The sequence below is a fragment of the Ochlerotatus camptorhynchus genome, unplaced genomic scaffold (genome assembly GCF_037179485.1).
Source record: "Ochlerotatus camptorhynchus isolate MF236.1 unplaced genomic scaffold, CSIRO-AGI_Acam_v1.1 ptg000074l, whole genome shotgun sequence".
NCBI classification, from domain to species: Eukaryota; Metazoa; Arthropoda; class Insecta; order Diptera; family Culicidae; genus Ochlerotatus; species Ochlerotatus camptorhynchus.
In genome coordinates, this window is record NW_027040564.1 from 760,130 (window position 1) to 781,091 (window position 20,962).

The 20,962-nt window shown below is 36.8% G+C and overlaps 2 protein-coding genes across 11 annotated transcripts in view; both read right to left on the minus strand.

Annotated features, from left to right (window-relative positions):
• The window catches only part of Nca (neurocalcin homolog), a 501,567-nt gene that overhangs the window by 267,631 nt on the left and 212,974 nt on the right, over nucleotides 1–20,962 (minus strand). The window lies entirely within an intron of this gene.
• Nucleotides 1–20,962, minus strand: part of LOC135697568 (neuronal calcium sensor 2) — a 419,634-nt gene that overhangs the window by 193,825 nt on the left and 204,847 nt on the right. Inside the window, exon 1 of one of the 9 annotated variants that reach the window (XM_065217346.1) lies at nucleotides 17,262–17,286. The exons of the other annotated variants lie outside the window; for them this stretch is intronic. The gene's annotated coding sequence lies outside the window, so the exon portion shown is untranslated. Of the gene's footprint in view, nucleotides 1–17,261; nucleotides 17,287–20,962 lie in introns of those variants that run through there. 9 annotated transcript variants of the gene reach the window in all.

Genomic DNA, 20,962 nt, shown 5'->3' on the forward strand with positions numbered 1-20,962 from the left:
TAGTACCTGAACTGGAGAAACACAGTTTAATTTTCTTTTATTCTTCCTGGAGTTTAGATCTTAAAAATCTATAAGTCAAACAACATTTTGTGGGATACAAAGATGTGTTACCAACATATTTATCAGTCTCATTTTCATTATTGTCTTGAATATATTTTACAGGTTAATCGAAATCTTGTCCGATTTTCACTGTTGAGCATTTTGAGTCTCCGTTCATAACATAATTTAAAATTATCAATTGTGTTTAAAAATAATATTGTTCGAATATCAAAATCATCCTGGATATCTGTTCTTGAAGCTCTGCAGACTGAACATGGCATACGATTATTCGACTTAATTCTTAATTTACCATTCTATCAGGAAGCCCCATAATATCATTGATTTGGATTATTTGTTTTTCCAAAATGCCTGGAGTTCATATCGTAATTTTTTTTTTCAATAAAGTCACTTTAGCACTCTTAAAACATTTGCGACTTAAATTTGAACTCATGATAATGATGATTTCCCCTAGAAATGTTTGAGGTGGATGAATTATCTCTAAGATAATTAAGTACTTTATTTTTGGCGTGAGAGGTATGGAATCAGATCTTTATGTTTTACAGACTAACCGAGGTATTCTAACTAATCTGGTGTAGCTGGATAGCACAAAGAGCAAAAATAATTTTTTATTTATTTCTGGACGAATCCTTTTAGTTCGTTGATTGTGTCCGGTGTCAAACATTTGCATGCCAAGCATGATGGAGCATGTAAGGAGTTTGAGATCGGACATTAATTTATTGGCATGAATCTGCTTCTTATATTCAAGTAGCTTCTCGCTCAGGCTTTATACTAGAACTTCTTCACTCGAAAAATTGCAGCAAAAGAATTCAAACATTTTTTTTTTTTTCAAATGACGCCAACAGAAATTCTAAAAAATAACTCTGTAAGCTATGGTAGTAGGAACAACGGTAAAATCACCGTTTGCCCCGTGCGCGAACAGATTGCGAGTGAAAGAAAAGAATAGAGTTTTTGTAATTTTGGAGGTTTTTGATACTTTAACATAGTGTATGTATATGATATAAAATTCATTGATTCCAAGTGACATTGCAAGTTTTGTAAAGGTTTGAATGATTCTTAAAGACCAAATTATGGCCTTCAAAACTATGATAAAACCAAACTTGATACTTATATGATCTTTTCCGGTGCGATTTGGGTTTTCCCGGGATTCCCGGCAACTCCAAATTCCCGGTTTTTCCCGGATTTCCCGATTTTCCCGGTTGGATGGACACCCTGCGTTTGGGTATTTGGACTTGGCCTTCTACAGGAGATGTCAAGTTGTACTGCCTTTCATTCAGCTCATAAATCTTTACGATCTTGAACTAGGGACAAGCCTTGATAAACTAAAACTAACCCTGATTAGAGACGTACTAGCCACAGGCTGAATATCTCTCTAATTAAGAAAACAAACTAACTACATAGCTCTAATGGTGATCCCAACCTCTGAACCGAAACGTTGGCAATTATAAAATTGCCATCAACACTTTTTCTTGAAGATTGGGAAGTCAACACAAAATGACTAATTCTACCAGATATTTCAGCTTCCCGAAAATCTAAACTTTTCTGAGCTTCCCTAAAGTAATTGGATCTGTCCTAAAGATATATGCACTACAATAATGTTTACTAGGCTACCATGAATTTCTCAGAAATGTTTGAAAGTTCCCGCAATTTTCCTGAAGATAATTAAACTGACGTGAAGTTCTTTGACTATTCTGAGCTCCCGAACTTCCTTTAAAATCACGGAACATCCCGGATGTTCCATAAGTTTTCAAGAAGTGCTCGGATTTCCTCTAAAGATTACTGATTTTTAAATTAGTTCTCGTATCGTTCCTACAATTTTCCTGATTTACAGAAATTCAGAAGTACATAATATTTCTAGCAATAGCCCACAATTGAAGTTCGTGCAATTATTGGACTGATCCGAAGATCTCTGATCTTCCTTAAAATACTTGGATCAAACTGAAACGGCTAAACATTCGGAAAACTTCTCTAAAGTTCTCTGATCTTACCTGAAGATCTCGGAACATTGCTGATGTTTTTGGAAATCCCATGCGTTTCTTATAATTCTGTAAAGTTACTGTAATTTCTTTGAAGTTAACTGAACGGCTCTGAGGTTCTCTGATTTTCTCGAAGCAACCCTGAGGTTCGCCCCGTAACGTGGGTAGATCACCTTTTCGTGGTACGCTACGGGATGAAAGATCTACCACCGATTCCAAGTCCTGACAACTTCAAACTAGGGGGACAGGATTTTTCAGTAATCCAAGGAACACATCTTAGTCCTTGTTACTTTTTATGCCTTGCTGATAGTGACAAAACTCGACTTTGCCCACCGAGGATGAACTTGCAATAAGGAAAAAATGAGTTAGTTGGTTTTCATGTATGTGATTCCTAATCTTCTATTCGTTGTTCCCTAGTTTGAAGTGGGGGGCCTCCCTTAGCTCAGTCAGTAAAGGCGCAGCTACAAAGCAAGACCATGCTGGAGGTGTTTGGGTTCGATTCCCGGTCTAGGTCTAGTAATTTTTCGGGTTGGAAAATTTCTCGACTTCCCTTGGCATAGAGTATCATTGTACTTGCCACACAATTATACTAATGCAAAAATGGTACAGGCATCGAAAGCTCTCAATTAATAACTGTGGAAGAGCATCTAGAACACTAAGTTGAGAGCACGCAATAAGCTAAAATGCGATAAGCATTAAGCTTGAAATGCGATAAAGAAGAAGAAGTAGTTTGAAGTGTCTAAGACTAGGGTTCTGTTACATGGTCATTATCAATGTCATTTCTTAATTTTGTTGCTAAGGAATCCAATTTTGACTGAAAAAGGGGAGCGCCTTTGGAGGGTGTTCCAACACTCCGAAGGGTATAAATAGCGGGACCTTTCAATTAGAGTCGGATCCCTGCGATAAATGCAAGAATGACAACTGTAAAAAATGATGGAGTAATACGAAATGCACTAAAATAAGTCAGGATTTCTGGGAACTTCTTTGAAACTTGTGGAACTTATTAGTTTAAAAAAATTGCTGAAGTTCATAGTGCTGTCTTGCATTGAATTTGAATATACCCGAACGTCTGGACGTAGCTGATGCTATTGTTACAGCCCTTAAGATCTCTAAGCTCCTCTGATAATCTTTAGACCTAGCATCCCTTAGGTTCATGGAACTTCTCAGACCTCTCTAAAGTTTTCTTGACCAACCTTAAGTTCTATGGATATCCCATAATTTTTATCTAGTTCGTTTATTTGGAAGGGTCAATCGCATTAGCTTTGCGGAGCCGATCATTTATTGTTCTACACAGCAAAAAAATAATTTTGATATCACGTCAAAGTGCATGCACTACAATCATGTCGAAAATATGATGTAATATTACTTGCTAAAAAGGACAAAATTATCATTAATACAATGCATGAACTGACATTACGCTGCTTTTACTGCATTTGTTTATTTATGTGGTCATAAAAATTACATGAAATTTTCGACATGATTGTAGTGCATCCACTTTGATGTGATATCAAAATTATTTTTTTGCTGTGTAGTTTGTAACAAAAATTCACTTATTTCTATGTCTAGAAGGAGTTTCTTGGATCCCTAGAGCTTGTTATACGTTTCCCTGCAGTTTCCCAGAAGCTGATGGAACCGCTTGAAGTTCTGCAAGCTTCCATGAAGTGTCCTAAATTTTAAAGAAGTTTTCTTACTATCGCAGTCTGTTCATGAAACTTCTCCGAAATCTGAGGTGCTCCCATGCATTCCTCTGAACTCCTTCAAAGCTCCTATACTTTTTGGTAACTCCCTCTAATCTTTCCTGGAGCGCTCGATACTCTTCTGGCCAGGGCTGTCATCTGATCACTCACTGCACGCAATACGTCGATTTTCTGAAATCCACAAAGTTAAAATCAAGCAAACACAAAGTTTGCTAGCGTTTCACACTGCGTAAAAGTATAGCAGCGTTAAAGAGAAGAAAGGCACACACCCAGAAATAACGAAAGCTCAATGTGTAGCCATTGCTTCGACGGCTCCAACGCAAAGAGCGCCACTCAGTGTAGGGTTCAAAATCGGAAATCCAACAAAAAGACAAAATTCTTCTTCGTTATGTACTTCTTCATATCCTATGAATGCATTCGTGGTAAGCGAAGTCTGCAATGATTTCAAAGAAGAGATTAGCTGTTCTTTGTATTTTAATCACTTCCTGCACCGCACGGAGTGTACCGCTCATTGTGTGAATCGCTTTCTCAAAGATTAGTTGGAAAAGAGTGTGCGAAGCAAATGGGAAAACCACACATTCTTTGTCGAGTTCCTTTTCAAACGCTCTGAGGTGCTTTCCAGCCCTGCTTCTGGTGATGTTCCAGTAATTGAATATGAAATTAATAAAATTTCCTAAAAGATCTCTAAACTTCCCGACGTTGCCTGCAGTATCATGATTTTTTTTTTGTGCAGTGTCCAACATTTTTTTTTTGTTCTCTAAACATTCCTGATGTTCTCTAGATCATCATTAATTGTTGGAACATCTTGAAGGTTCTCGTTATTTTCCTGAATTAAATGGAGCTGCCCTTAAAAACTCTAAATTTAGCTGAAGTTCACATGATTCTCCTGATAAACATGAATCTGTCCTGAATTGTCAGTACTGCCAGAAGTTACGTAAGTTACGTAAGTTCTCTTAAATAAAGTAAACTAAACTGAAGTTTTTACAAATTCCTGCAATTTTTCTGAAGTTAATGGAGCTGAAATCTATGGAACTACCCTGAAGCTATTGGAACATACCCTAAAGATCATATAACTTCCACGTTGTTCTGGGCGTTCTTGAAGTTCTTTGGTACTTCCTTAACATCCTCAAGTCTCAGATTTTCCTGAACGTTTGCCCAAATTTTCTAATGTTATAGATCCATATAGTTTAATAAAATGTTCCATGAGTTCTCGGAGCTTTATTCAACTCACAACTTCTTCGATGTTTACTGGACTTTATTTTTGGAACACCTGTAAAGTTCCTGTGGCCCTGAGGTTTTCATAACTTGACTGAAGTATTCAGAACTTCCCTCAAGTTTCCACCATTTTCCGGATGTTCATGGAACTGCTCTGAAGTTCTTAAAAAACATTCCCGAACTTTTCCAGCTATATTTGCACTCAGCTGAAGTTTATTACAGGTCTTTTAAAGTACCCGAAATTTTCATGAAGTTAATTAAACTGTCGTGATGTTTTCTGATCTTGATCTATGTTCACTAAAATTTCCTTAAGCTCTCGGAACTTACTCTTAAAGATATTAAATCTTCACCAGAGTTGTACACTATCCTGTAAATATTTCACAAAACTATCCTGAAATCCTGAAGGTCATTTCGCCGAATGGGTCATTTCGCCGAAGAGCAAGCCATTTTCTACGGTTTTGAACTTTTCTCAAAGCTCAGTAAATTTTTAAATCAGTCTCGAAAAAGTATTAAGAAGGTTCGATTTTTTCAGTTCTGTTGAGTTGTACTGATTTCAGAAATTTTCAAATAATAGATATTTTTGATTTAAAGGAATGCTTCCTTCTTTTGAACATGAGCAGTTCTTTCGAGTTGTACTGATTTCAGAAATTTTTAAATAATCAATATTTTGGATTAATAGGAATGCTTCCTTCTTTTAATCATGCGTAGATCATTGGAGTTGTACTGATTCCGCTATTTCCTAAATAATCAATATTGATAGAATTGCTTCCTTCTTTTAAACATGAGCATTTGTGTCGATTTGCACTGATTACGGAAATTAAAAAAATCAATGTATTACATTTCTAGAACTGTTTCCTTCTTTTAAACATGACCAGTTCGTTCGAGTTGGACTGATTTCGTTATTTTCTAAATAAACAATATTTTTGATTTATAGGAATGATTCCTTCTTTCAAACATGACCAGTTCGTCATGTATGTCCCTAATTTGGGCCCATACATAAATTCAGCAATCGACTAAATTTTCAATAGCGACCAAAAATATCCATTAGTACCGTACCAATGACGCGTTCATCTAGTTAAAATTGATAAATATCAGATTTTTAGCGATGGGCTCAATCTTAGATCCATAGGCCAACATTAGAGCCATTTCCCTTATCTAGTATTTAAATGCGTTCCAAGTACATTTTAATTGTATATTGATTCATGATTAAAATTCGGCGAAATGACCCATTCGGAAGAATGTCCTTCGGCGAAAAGTTCTTCGTCGAAACGTCCTTGGGAAAAACGTCCTTCGGCGAAATGACACAGCCCCAATTTTTGGAGCTTCCTGAATTTCTCAGAACTTCTTTAAAGTTTCTGTATTTTTTTCTAAAATTCATTAAACTGTCCTTAAGTTTTCTGATAGGGAAAATGGCTCTTATGTTGGCCTATCGATCTAAGATTGGGCTCATCGCTAAAAATCTGCTCAACGCGTCATTGGGACGGTACTAATGGATATGGATGGATTTCTGAAAATCCTCATGACATCATCGTAACAGAATTTTGCTAATCTCTAAGATTAAAGGGAAGAAATGCTATATTATGCATGGGGATTTAGGATCATTCCTAGCACACAAAATATTTTGCAATCAAAATAAAAAAAAAAACATATCAAAAGTGCCACCAATATTTCCACTTGACAGGCACAACCTTGTCATCATCAAATCATTAGCTTTTGCTCCCAACCGTAAGCACTCAACTTGATAGGAAATATTTTCCCATGTGGCAACCAGATGGAAGAAAGTAGCCCAATCATAATCTACTCCCACGAAAACAACAAATCAACTCCAAGCAGAGGTGCCGGCGGTCAAGAAATCAAAAATTCCCCTTTCAACAACCCACAATTCTATGGTCATTCTAATCTTTTTTCTTCGATTACTACTCTCTACCTCTTCCCTATACTAGCTCATAAGGCGCAGAAGTTGAAAAATAAACACACCGATCAAATTAGTTAGCGCATACGTTTATGTTTGGGATTTCTCTTGCTTCGGCCCGTCATTGTTTACAAACCAATAATTTTCACAGTTTAAAAAGTCGAGAAAAATAAACTTACTCACAAGCACGGAAAACAAAATCCCTCGGTAATTACGGTTTACGTCTAAGAAGTTAGATCTGTATGATTAAGCTGCTTCTAACCCTTCTTCTTGTGCACTATTTTTAGAACCGAAAACTGCACGCAGGCAGCACCACTTTCGATGGTTCACCGGACTGACACAGATTTGGTTCGGGGTCAAAATCAAACAAGAAAAGAACGCACCGCAACACGATCCGATCGCCACCCGTCTCTCTTGGAACTGATATTGGTTAATTGACCAGAATAAGAAATGCGCCAAAAAAAAACTCAGCGACACATTGCGACTCGAGTCCAGTGTGCTGTGGAGCGATGGATTGACCTCCATCTCCAGCATGTGTCGTCGTCGTCGTCACGCTGGTGTGTGGGTGATTGGAAAGTTAAGCGATACTATTGCGTTTCACCTAGACCTTTAATTGACAACGACAACGACATTTAGTTAGTCGAAGACCCCCTCTCCAGTGTACCGTCAAGCAAGCCAAACATTCTGCCATAAGGTACACCAACCAGCCAAACTTCAACGCAGTTCGGTACAGAGGTACGACTAGTCGACTAGTCCGAGTGAAGGTGTAGGTGATATTCAAATTAACTCGTTGCCGCAATCGACCGGCCTGGTGCTGGAAGCAGGGTACGAAACTTGTTCGGTCTCTTAGTGGCTGGCTCTTGACGCGTCTGTGGAGCGGAGTGTTCTTTTGTGTTTTGGGATTGCATGGAAGATTGCCATTCATTAGCAAATTAACCCGCATAAAAAAGGGTTACATCACAATTTTCTCTGTACGGAATTTATGGCGTTTTGGCGCAAAACTTTGCGGTAAATCATTCCCGTAAGAAGAACATCTTTCCAAAAAGTGTTGCCTTATTAAACAAAATCTCTGTCGGTTCATAATTGATCTTTATTTAAACATTAAACTTTAATCATCTCAGTTGAATCATAAGTTGAAGATTCACCAAAATAACAATTCCGCTATCCAGATTACATCGAGCAAGGCATGCCGTGCTAATGATTTGTTTTTTGTTAGAGGAAGATTTGTATACTATACAAAAGCTTGGTCACTGATTTGGAAAAGATAAATCCCAAGTCTGGCACCGAAACCCCGAAGAAAGGAATAATCTAATAATTCTTCTTGTCTCCAATTTCTGTTACGCATTTATTTTGAAGATAACCTAACCTAGAATGCAAATTACCTCTTAAACAACAATAATAGGTGCACAATTAGAAACAACTACTTTTACACGAGACGTAATCCATATTGGACGTAAATCATGGAACGTAAACAAACATTTCATGTAAAATTAAGTGTTTTCAAACCGAAATTCGACGAAGAGAACGTTTGATTGAATTGATTTTCTTGTTTCTTTCAATTGATTCTTATGTCAAAAGGCCCACACGACTTTTTCGTAGTGTGTGGTCCTGAAAAGAACCGTTTTGTCGTGATGGTTGAGTAATGCTGAGCTATTGGGGTGTTCAACACGGATGAGGCTGGCGAGCTGTGCGTTGTTTGGAACGAGGGTGACGCGATTGGCACAGTGGCTCATGATGAGCAACTGAATCTGATCAGTAGCGGTGTGGCTTCTTTGCTGCTGCTGCCGATTACGACCGACCGGACACCACCATACATGGTGATTGAATGAGCACCTTTCGGCGAGACCGGATGGAATTCGATTTTGAAATCTGTGTTAAGGAAAGCGCTTTTTGCAGGCAAATTACTAATTATCGCTTACGGCCAAAAAAATCTTACACACTTAGAAAAAATCATGTAAATTTAGATGCTCTGAGAGTGACATATACGAGCGTCAATTTTGACATAAATTTGAGTCATAACAGACGCGAAATATAGTCCAATCAAACGCACTTTTCGTCGACCAACGAAATTTTCAGTCTCGGAGCACCTAATTTTACATGACATGTTTGTTTACGTCTCATCTTTTATGTCAACGACGGATTCCGTCACGTGTAAAATTAGTTATTTTTAAGTGTGTATGTATTGATCGATTAATAAATCATAGAGAAATTCTGAGCAGAGCTGCAAGAAATTATGAATAAAATTTAGAAGAATTTCAACACCTTTACCGCGAGGGTTTGACCGGAATTTTTTAGAATATTTCCTGGTAGCGTTCCAGGAGATTCTGAAGAAATCTCAGAAAAAAAAATCTGGGTATGGTTTCAAGAGAATTCAATGTAAATTCCAAGATATATCATTTTAAGAAGCATTTCAAGGAAATTCCTATGATTTTTTTTTAGTGAATTCTGAATAATATTTTTCAAATTCTAAATGGCATACCAAGCGATTTCTAGAAATATGTCAAGTGAATTGTAAAGAATATAGGGTGGGTGTTCCAGTAATAGTGGTGAACCTAAACAGAAAAAAATCTGAATTTTAACTATCGCGCAAAATCTCCCTTCGTTTAATTTTGAGCTATACTTAGCATAAACAGCGAAATCGTTCACAAGCTTGCATACAATATTGCTAATTTATGCGATATTGGGCTTAATAATCGTGTAAATTTATGCCAAATCTAGCGTTAATTTTATGTGCGCTATATCTCGCAGAAATTTACATGAAATCCACGATTTCTAAAAATTAGTCCGCGACAAATTATAATCTGTGTTCATTGCTTAAAATACCATTTGTGTTACTACTATATTAGTTTTTTGGCTGTTCTCAACAAGTTATCTTTGAAGCACTTCTGATTTTAATTGAGAGCTTTCTATGGTTCAACCATTCTATGTCCAAGGACGTCGAGAAAAATTAATAGACCGGCGGAAATCAAACCCAGCCGTGAACTTGCTCCATAACTGCGCCTTGACCGCCTGAGCTAAGCGAGTTTCGTTTGTACCTTTGTATATTTTTGAAAAAAAAAATAATGACAATGTATCATCTTCAGTTATGTATCTTTTGGTAGTAACAATTCACAGCATTTAGTGAATATAATAAAACACAGTTACACTGTGGGATTCTATTGAATAAAAGCGACATTATCTTTTCTGAAACATTCTTTTAAACATTTTTGTATTTTAATTTAAAATCCAAATTAATTTGAAAATTATTAACATCCAAATTCCAATTTAAAAAAATTGTGTGCAAAGAACGAATTACCATGCAATAAGTTTCAGATCAGGTTTTCATTTTTAAGAATAATAAAACTGAAAATAATTCTTCTTCGGAGTGTTCCAAAATAGTTTTAAGGAAAATTCCAAGCGTATTAAATTATGAATTCCACGGATAGTGTCAACAAAACGTTGAGGAAAATTTTTAAGGAATTTTAAGGAGTATTCCATGAATATTCCAGTGATATTTTTTAGAAATTCAAAAGCGAGTTCCAAGGAAATTATGAGGAGCATTTTAAATAATTAATGGGAATTGTGAGTAGAACTAAAAAGGAATTCCTAAGGTAATTCCGAGCGAATTTCAGGAGAATAGTAAGTGCATGCTGAGGAGAAGTCCTAGTGATTTTTTTCGGGGAATTGCAAGAATTATTTATAATATTAAGAGCATTTTTGAGAGAATTCAGAGAGTGTTCTGTAGAAGATTTTCAAAAGAATTGTGAAGGAAATTAATTTTTCCATCAAAAAGATTCGAGATCCTGGACACAGGAAAAAGATCAAGATTCAACGTGTGGAGAAAAGATTGATATTCTGAGACTTAGATTTTTAAAAGATTTCATGCTTAGAAAATTACATGACCCTGGATTTAGAAAAATCTTCAAATATTAGGGTGTTTTATTAAAAAATCAAATATTCCGGGCATGGAGAGGAATTAGGGAGAAGATTGGGGAGCGTGAGAAGTTTTCGAGTTCCAAAACTAGCAAAAATATTAGAAATGTTGCAAATGGCAGTCTCTAATTCTGGGATTTTGGCACATTGAAATTTTTACTAGATCTTGATATTGAAGTTCGAAACTTTAATGCTTTACTACTTTATGAGATCCTAAACTTAAGTAAATGCCCAACTTAAACTTCAAATGGTTTTGATCAAAAAATTGATCCCTTAAAACTGATTATCATGTCTTGAAAAATCGATTGTGAAAATAAAGTTGTTTTTGTTTATAAAAAAAAACATGACACATATTTTAACGCAATTGGAAAACAGCTTTCTTATAAATATGGAAATTATCCCAAAAGTTCTGGAAGAACCTGGATAACTCAGGAAATTTTATTGTGAATAGATACCCTGCATAAGAAGCAGCTAAAGTTTTACTCCTATTTAATTTTAATTTAATAATTTAATACATAAATTCTTAAGAGACGATGACATAAGAAACACCTAAAATTTCAAATAATATTGAACAACTCTTAATTCTTATTGACGGTAAGATTTGAGTTGTTTTGAAACTTACTGGTTTGTTGCAAGTTCTCAACATCGATTAGGTTAACTTTTACATAACATTCTGTTAAAATACGTGCCGATGCTATGTCATAGCACGCCTGCTCCGTTTTTGTGAAACGAGGTTGACCTATAATTGCCACAAATTTTTCAGTTTTCACTTGCAATTTGCATTTTATTTTAATACTGTATTTCTAGATTTCAATTCCAATATAAACGTTAAAAATGTAAGCATCTGTACTGGTAATCATTGAATTACCAGTAAGTAAATCTGTTGCTATTATTAATGGAAAACTGGATGCATTCTAAACTGAAATATTTAAAACTTTAACTGATAGTGTGTCGCTTAGTTTGAGATCAAGAGCACTTTGCTCTCAAAACCTTGTGTTCCCAATCCCTACCATGCCATCCATTTGTTACAATTTGTTACCCCTAACCTCGAGCTAGCCACGAGTAATCGGTCCCCGCTTTACTAACGTTAGTTTCAAGTAATTTTGTAATTTAAACAATGCATATCAGCTCCGCAAAGCTACGGCAAATGAGCCTGGAAAAATAAACGCATTATATTAAAAAAAGATGTTTGACTGGATTCGTCCAAAAACACTGCTCTGTACATCATAATACATAATAAAAAGAAAATCATGATAATTTTAGCCTTAAGATTACCATAAACAATTCGCGCGATTAAAATGAATTCCACAATTTTAGCACAACAGTTCCTTTGCGAATTTTGCGACATCATTTAATGTTTCCGCGAGTTTCGTGACTGAAAGTTCAAATCCCCGACAAATCCGTGAAAATCACGAAATCCGGGAAATTTTTTGCGTCTGTTGTCACAGCCCTGCAATTATGCTGGGATTTATTTGGTCTATCTAGCTACCTGTAAATATATTTGAAAGCTTCTTCTTCTTTTGCTTAATTATAGAGACTTTTAACCTGGTTCGTCTCTTACTCAGCAATTAGCCACAGCAAATTCACTTGTCAATTTTCACTCGATTCTGCGATCAACGGAGCACGTCGTTGTCGTCAATCCAATTGAAAAAAAAATCTAGAAAAGAAAGATAAATACGCAATACATTTACTGACCCTTAACTTGAGGTTTATTCTGCTCAACTTGCTTCACATTTGTAGTTGCGTAGTAGTTTTTGTTTGAACGAAATGCTTAGTTTGGAATAATTTTAGTATTGAAATATCTGCCAATTTCACTTATGTGAAATTCCGAAACTGGTGAAATCATTTAAACAGGTTATTTTCCTTGTAGCTTATTAAAATTCATGACTTTTCCTGTTTTTTCCTGATGGAAATAAAATCAAGTTGACTTGCCACCCTGCATAATACATAATATCTTAGAGCATCTTTTGGATAAGATCCCGTTTTTTTTTAGGAAAACCCTGAAATTGACTGTATTACAAATGCATCGAGCAAGCAATTCTGCAAGGTACCTTAGAGGACGTCAAGTTTGGTCGAGCTAGACTGTTGCACTACCAGTGGAGGTTTAATATGATAACGGATCCACTAATCACAGGAAACTTATAGCAAAACTACAAGTTTGGATTCCCAGAGCTGAAGAGATCCTGCGAAGACACATTTAGGTAAAACCGAATCCTGAAGGATATAAGGTTATTCTGAAAACGGTTGAAGATGTGTTAAAACAGATCAAGAACAATTTTAGCTTAAATTAAATGGAAGCAGGACCGCTGGTTGAAAATTCACTAATACAACAAAAAAGGTTACATCAAACATAAGCACAGATTCTTCTCCAGCAGCGGCAGCTAGATTATGCTATTATCGGAGTCCAACATTGGGAAAGCAGTATAAGCAGTATACCAAATTAAAGGGCTTCCATCACCGAGCGAAAATCATCTGTTAAGAGATTTGTGCAGAATCCAAATGATCAAGAAAGTGCAATATTCAATATTCCTCTAAAACTGCCCAGAATCACCATGCTCCACGGTTCTCTCAACCGGTGTAAAAGTGGCTGTTTTTTTTCCTCTGTTCGGGACCTAACACTACTGCGACCAGTAAATTGATCTATTGTAGTATATCCCGTGTCCTTAGTTTAGTGCATGTCGTATTACTCCATCACTATTGAGAAATGATGAAGTATTCGATTTTTTTACAGTTGCCACTCTTGCATTTATCGCAAGGATCCGACTCTAATTGAAAGGTCCCGCTATTTATACCCTTCGGAGCAGGCTTGCTTCCACTCACTTGCTATAAAAAATTGTTTTTCGAAATTATGAAATCATTGAATATTATAATGATAGTAAATAGTTGTAAGTCACAAGATAAGGTTGTAAACTAGGTGTTTGAGACATAAAACCTGTCATTATTGCTTTCAGTGCGTCACAATCAGCGATTTTACGATTCGTGAGCGCTCACTCTGAGTGAACGCTCACGAGTCATAAATTCGCTGATTGTGACGCACTGAAAGCGAAATTGACAAGTTTTATGTGTCAAATACATACCTTCCAACCTCTTCTTGCTTCTGACAAGTACAAACTTTCATAAAAGCATCCAATGATTCCATAATTCCGAAAAACATTTTTTATAGCGAAGTGAGTGGAAGTAACCCTGCTTCGGAGTGTTGAAACACCCTCCAAAGGCGCGCCCCTTTGTCAGTCAAAATTGGATTCCTTAGCAACAAAATTAAGGTATGACACCGATAATGACCATGCATCAGAACCCTAGTCTTAACCACTTCAAACTAGGGAACAACGAAGAGAAGATTAGGAATCACATAGATGAAGACAACTAACTCATTTTTTTTTTGCCTTGTTTCAAGATCATGCTCGGTAGACAAAGCCAAGTCTTGTCACTATTAACAAGGCATAAAAAGTAACAAGGACTAAGATGTGTTCCTTGGATTACTGAAAAATCCTGATCCCCTAGTTTGAAGTAGTCAGGACTAGGAATCGGTGGTAGATCTTACATCCCGTAACGTACCACGAAAAGGTGATTTATTCACGTTACGGGGCAAGTGGCTGTTACAGTTCATCGGTTCATCGAACATCATCTAACTCGAATAGTTCTTGAGTCAGGTCTTAAAGTATGCAGATACCGAGGGCATTGACGAGAGAACACTTTTTTAAACAACTGCTAAAAGGGCGAAGCGCAGTGAACCGAATGAAACGATTTTTTGTCATGCCTGTCGCTGTCACTCGATTTGATCTGATGTATGAAAATGCCTTGAAAGTTCTCTGGACTAACCGAAGAAATCCTCTGCACCCGTTTTCTCGATTGCTTTATTTCTTGTCAAAACTGGTACACGCAAAATCAAAGTTGATAAGTTTTACTCATATTCGAAACAGAGATCACCAAGGTAAAATAATTTCATGATTAAATCCTCTCCTTTGAAGGAAACATTCCCATCTGTTGCAATTATACTTTCATCCTAAAATCGTACGTCCATTCGTCCTGTTTGTCTATCTCCATGCATTCACAAAAAATAGACCAATTTCCTACGGCGATCCTAGCCATTGCTTCACCATTCAATAAACATAAAGCATCAACCTATCCTAATGTAGAAATATTCTGAATGAATACGAAAAAAAATCCTCCCTGCCCAGAAGATATCTCACAGAATTAATCCCCTAGTTCCATACGAACATCCATACAGCATTGGAAATGCCACATTCATAGCTCACTCTCTGTCTCTAAATAGCTCAGGTTGAAGAGACTTTCCCATCTCGTGTCCATCCTCAAACACAAACGAAGGCATGTACACGAAAAAAGTTGGTGCCCCTCGTTTATTTTGAAACCGTAAGGTTCTGGGACAAGTTTGTTAGCTTAGGTAACCAACTGGTTACAGTACCGTACGATATCAAAACAAACAAGGGGTCCTAACTTTTTTCGTGTCCAAAAATCAGGATACATGGCATCGCTTCTCATACATGAATTGGTAAACATTCGTGTCATTTTCCTATTTGATACACATCTACAGACCAACCGATTTGCGATGCAATGAATAAGTACCAAATTCACTCGGAATAATCCATGTTATAATTTGCGTTTTACCTACCAGACCACAACAGGCGATTATCGTTTTCACCATTCACCTGCTGCTGCTGCTGCTGCTATTGGTGCTGCTGGAGCCGAGAAAATTTAATTCAAGCACAACCAAATTATTTGACCATATAGTGTGTGTTGGTCCCTTCTCACACTCCCCCCGCTGTCATGCTATCGTCATTACCGGTGGATGGTGAAGCACATGAGAGTGTGCGAAAAGAAACCACCTGGGACAACGACGACGACGACAACGACAACGACGGGACGACGGGACGAAAACCCATGAATAAGTGAGCAGATTAAAATGATAGCTTTTTGAATAAAAGACGGGAAATATGGAAACAGAAAGGGACTTTTAATACGGTGTGCTCTGGTCGATGTCATTGAATATGTCCATTAGGGTGGGTCAACTATACAAACCATTGCTCTTTCGAGGTCTCCAACAACTGCCAAATTTAGACGAATTTGGTTATGATCTGGATTTGCGAGTGAATTTTAAATTGTGTATAGGAACAAAACTATTCATTCCAAGAATTGCATAACAACTTATGAATAGTTTCGTTCCTTTTACCATACATAATTTAAAATTCTCCCATAGATTCAGATCATAACCAAATTCATTAAAATTTGACACAGTTGTTGGAGTCCTCAATACAGATCGAAAGAGCAGTGGAGGCAGAGGGTTCAGATCTACCATGCTCACTTGACCCACCCTAATATCCACGTAGATCTGGTGTGTACGTGTGCTAAACGTATTGTAGTTGAGATCTCTGTGTTGTTTGGTTGGTCCCCCTAAAATATTTCGGTTGGTAGATTATGGCTATTTTAAGTATTCCATTCTCCTGAAATAAAAGCCATAAATTTGACCAACTGAAACATTTCAGTGTGCATGCGTATTTCCATAACTTTCTTTCAGAAATTTGTCTATTTATAACCATTACTAAGACAATAGCGTTCAATTATGCATCTGAAGTAATAGTTCGAGTGAGCCTGCTGGACACATCATTGTGCTTTGTTCGAAATACACATTCTGGATAACGACCCAATTTAATGCTATGAAGAGCCCATCAAACTTTCACCACATTTTCTCCATTCAATTAATGTACATACAAGTACGTGTGGTAGACACTCCACCGAACAACCGAATGGTTCCAACCTCATTCATGGCACAGAGATAGAACTGATGATAAGGTCTGCTGTGTACGTGAATATTCACCATTCCTATCCGTAAACACACATCCTCAAATGGACGGACACAGTAATCATTTTGAAGTACCCATCTTTTCCAAACATCCTAGGCACCAATCGCAACACCCTCAGGCCATTGGAAATTAAAGGGTTGTATAGTTTTGCATCCCTCCGGCATGTAACTGTGTGTATCACCCCCGAAATTCCCCGTTTTTCGGATAAGGACATCAAATTTCCATTTCGCATTCAATGAGCTGAATAGCCACGGCTAAGCAGGCAAGCAGGCAGGCAGTCTGGCTTTATCGCAAGATAATTCATGATCCCATTATGGCTCATCGAAACGACTGCACGAGGCGAGATGGGAGCCCTAAAAATAGAGCTGACAAACAGTTTTTCATATTTTTTCCACAACCCCAACGTACCTACTGATGGCGGTGCTGATGTAAATGGCTGCTTCTGTGCTGGGCAAATGGCAAGACTGTGGTGTCGGTCGGCAGGGAGGGAGTGCGGTTTTCGAAATGGTCGGAAAAGCAAACGAATAAATGGGTGAAACGTGATTATAAACATTGGTTTTAATTGGGTTTCACTTATTTTTTTTCTTTTCCATGGCGCATCTGCGGGGAAAATTTTGAGGTTTTCAAAATTTAAACAAACAACCGTAATCAAAGCAACCTTGGGAGATGTTACCTGCGTTCGCAAACAAGCAAATTTGAAGCTAATGCCGGACAGAAGAGTAACGTACCTGGAAATATAGAAAATAGAAGACACGGGTTAATATTAACTTAGTAACAAGATTGGTTTAGACATTGGGCATCAAGATATTTGATTATAAAATGGTGAACAAATGGTTACAGATCATGGTTTACGTTACTATTATGATTTAATTGTAAAAAAACGTAGCACGGAAACGGCATTTCTGATTGAAATGACGTCTGAGACAAAATTGTTGAGAATAAGATAAAAATATGTCTTTCTGGGAAAAATAAAATAAGTAAATATAAAAATAATAAAAAAAAACTAAAAACTCAAATATTTTAAAATGTCTTAGACCGCAAACAATCATTTCAAAGAACAGCTTATGAAAAATGCAACCTTTAGAAATGTTCAAAACCATGACCACTTGAAAACTGCCTAAAACCGTAAAACAATAACCTTTGGTAAAATATTTGAACTTTTTTCAGGGTAAGTAAGCCAGTTTTTCGCCCTAATGGTCTTCTAATTAGCCCTATCTCAAATTTCAAAACTATTCATTCTTAACCAACTTTATTTCGAAACATGGTTAGAACATAGATTTTGCCACATATCTACGCAAATAAAACCATGAAAATTTATTTATAATTAAAGTTAGGTTCTAGAACTAAAAACAGGAGCAATTTATAGTGTATTTTTTCATGTCTCATTACTTTCTGAGTTTATATTACATTAAATACGTTTTAACAAAAAGTTAAATTTTCACATTCCAAAAGATTGCATTTTTTATGAGATTTTTTGAATTTCAAACATCGAACAAGGACATTTTGAGATATTAAGGTTCTTTTTAAGTTTAACTTAGAATTAATGAAATCTTTATTTTGCATATTTTTTTCCAAAAAGAAAACATTTTTTTCTTAATTACTTTATTGCAGACGCCATGTCAACCAGATATGTCGTTTCCGTGCTACCATTTTTTGAAAAAGTTCAAAGACGCCATTTTGAAAATTTCACAACATCTAAAATGAGCATCAGCAGGAGCATGATTGACCACTCGAGGATGCCAGATCAGCTGTAATCACACAGAGAACCAATAGACGTTGCTTTGGACTAGCAATCATCCTCAATGTGTAAAAACTGGTGATCTAAAACTGGCAATACCAGCGCCGCCCACGTCCGAATGCTGGTCAAGAAAGGAATGGTTAGTAATAAGTTGACGAAATACTCGCTTTAATGAAAGCCGAGAAAACCTCTGCCCATTCACGAGAAATCACTAGGATTTTGTGTAAAAGGGTTGGGATTGCAGTAGGATTCGTTTTGAAAAACTATATGCTGAATTGATGTTCTAAAAATTAAATTGCGCGAAGGAGCTTGGGTTTGAATTCACGGTCTTCTGCTCAGTAAGCAAAATCGGTCACCGCTAGACCACCGAGTTCCTTATATTACAAAACAATTACGATCAAGTTTCCGCTCAACTTATTGTAAATTCCGGCGGCGACCTCACCGACGACGTATGTGAAGGAGCTAGTAAGTGAGCAAAATCGGCCACCACAAGGCCACCGAACTTCTTATATCCTGTTAAACTTGCTGTTACTACGATAACAACTACTCTTGAGAAGGATTTTTAATAGATTTTCGGTGAACACGTCTTCTTGAAACTCGAATATTATTTCTTTTACGTACTAGTTACTACAACCAAATTTCAATATGTTTTATCTCATAATAGTAATAAATCAGATTTTTAATCTAATCCAACACCAACACAGCCAGTTCATGAAAGCATCCTGGGAAATGATAAATATACCTCCATCCTTTTTCTTGTCTATTTGGTATATTTTGTGCATCAGAGATGCGCAAAATATGTCAAAACGGCCAGGCCTACTGTTCAGCATTTAAGGGGCAAGATGATTCAGAACCATCAGGCCTGTTTAAATCAAAGATTTAGACACGATGCTTTAGAATCCAATAAATGGATGAAACGTGGACATCTCGTACTGTACGTTCCGATCTATAAATGATTGGTCGTTGGGAGCATCTAATCTAAAAAAGTTAAATTATGCTCCATTTTCCTCGAGTTGTTGGGACATGAGCACTAGCTCTTGCCTTAGCCCTATATGGCTTATGGTTATAGCGCCATTACTACCTTTGTGAAAAGAAAAAAAATGGTAGTAGAGAGCAATAGAACGAAAATATATTAAAAATTTGAAAATATATAAATGAAAATAAAGGAAAGATCTCTGCAAGTTTCATTAATTTTGTACTCTTACTGTCCTGCTGCACTACTGGCACTTCCAAGACTTTTCCGGGTTATTACGAAGCTAGTTCAAAAACGCTTCAGGCAAATCATGATCACAAAAATGGAACTTTAAGGTACAAAACATCAAACGTCTAAAACCAGAAAAAAAAACACTAGGACGACTCTCTTACCGAATGAACCAATTGGCAAATCTATGTTGGAACTTGGTCATACCCACTCGTTCCCAACTTTTGACAATAGTGCACTCGACATTTGATTTCTCATCAAAATACAGCACGAAAGCGGCTCTTCGAAATGATGTCTAAGAAAAAGTTGTAGAAACCGAAACAGGTGAATATATATAAACAGGAACGAACTCACCAAATGAACGATGGTTTGCGCGTGAAGCAAAAACTTGGAAGACTGTAGCATCTCCTAGTTCTAGCTCAACACTTCAGACCATTCCATCGAATCTTCAAAGAAACTCTTGCACAATCCACCTCCAATCTAATCAGAATCATCGGGCCAACTTGCCAATCGCCTAGTAACAGTTCCGACGAAAAGGATGCGGTTAAAAAAACAATTTGAAATGCATTTTACCCGATCACTTGCACTTGCTTTGCACTAAAGTTCTTTTCTAGAACTATATTATCGAGTGGCACATTGTTTCGGGCTAAAACGCGATGAAAAAAATCAATGACAGAAAAAAATTAACCCTAAAATTTTCGAACCCATGATTTTCTGCTCAAAATTGGTCGACACAAGGCCAACGAGCTCCTTAAATCACAGAAAAATTACGATCAAGTTCCCGTTCAACTTGCTGTCACTAGATTTCAATCCCAGCGGTGATCTTACCGACGTCGACAACAACTGCTCTTGAGAAGGATTTTATATGTAATTCCGATCAACATATTAGCGTTAGCGTCAGCGTTGCTACGGTATACTTCGGATACTAGTGGCACTCACGTCTCTTTTGAAATTCTTAGTCAGACTGCGTTCAGGAATAATGCTAGGATTTCCAATCTAACAAGAATACCAAAAGCATGACTGTCACTATTCCCGACCACGCCTATATTTACCGTAACTAGGGATAGGAAAGGAAATGTTGATGTAGTACTTACTCAACGAAAGGCCATTAAATTAGTGACACCTTTATAAGTACTACGGAGTTGGAGTATTGGGTACGGTATTAGGCCAGGATACACCTCAACCAGGCGATACAACCAAAAGCATATGATTGTTTTTTTTTTTATTTGAGGAATTTGATAATCAACCCACGATCTTATGCACAGTAAGCAAACGCAGCAGCCGCTAAGCTAGCCGAGTTCCTCAATTTGTTTTCTTAGTACTGTATTAGTGAAATTTATATGGAACATAATGTTACGAACTAAGTAAATAAAAAGGAAGGATCTCACCCGAATAAGCCTTGAAGCTCCCGAATACAGTTCAGAAAAGTTTCTTG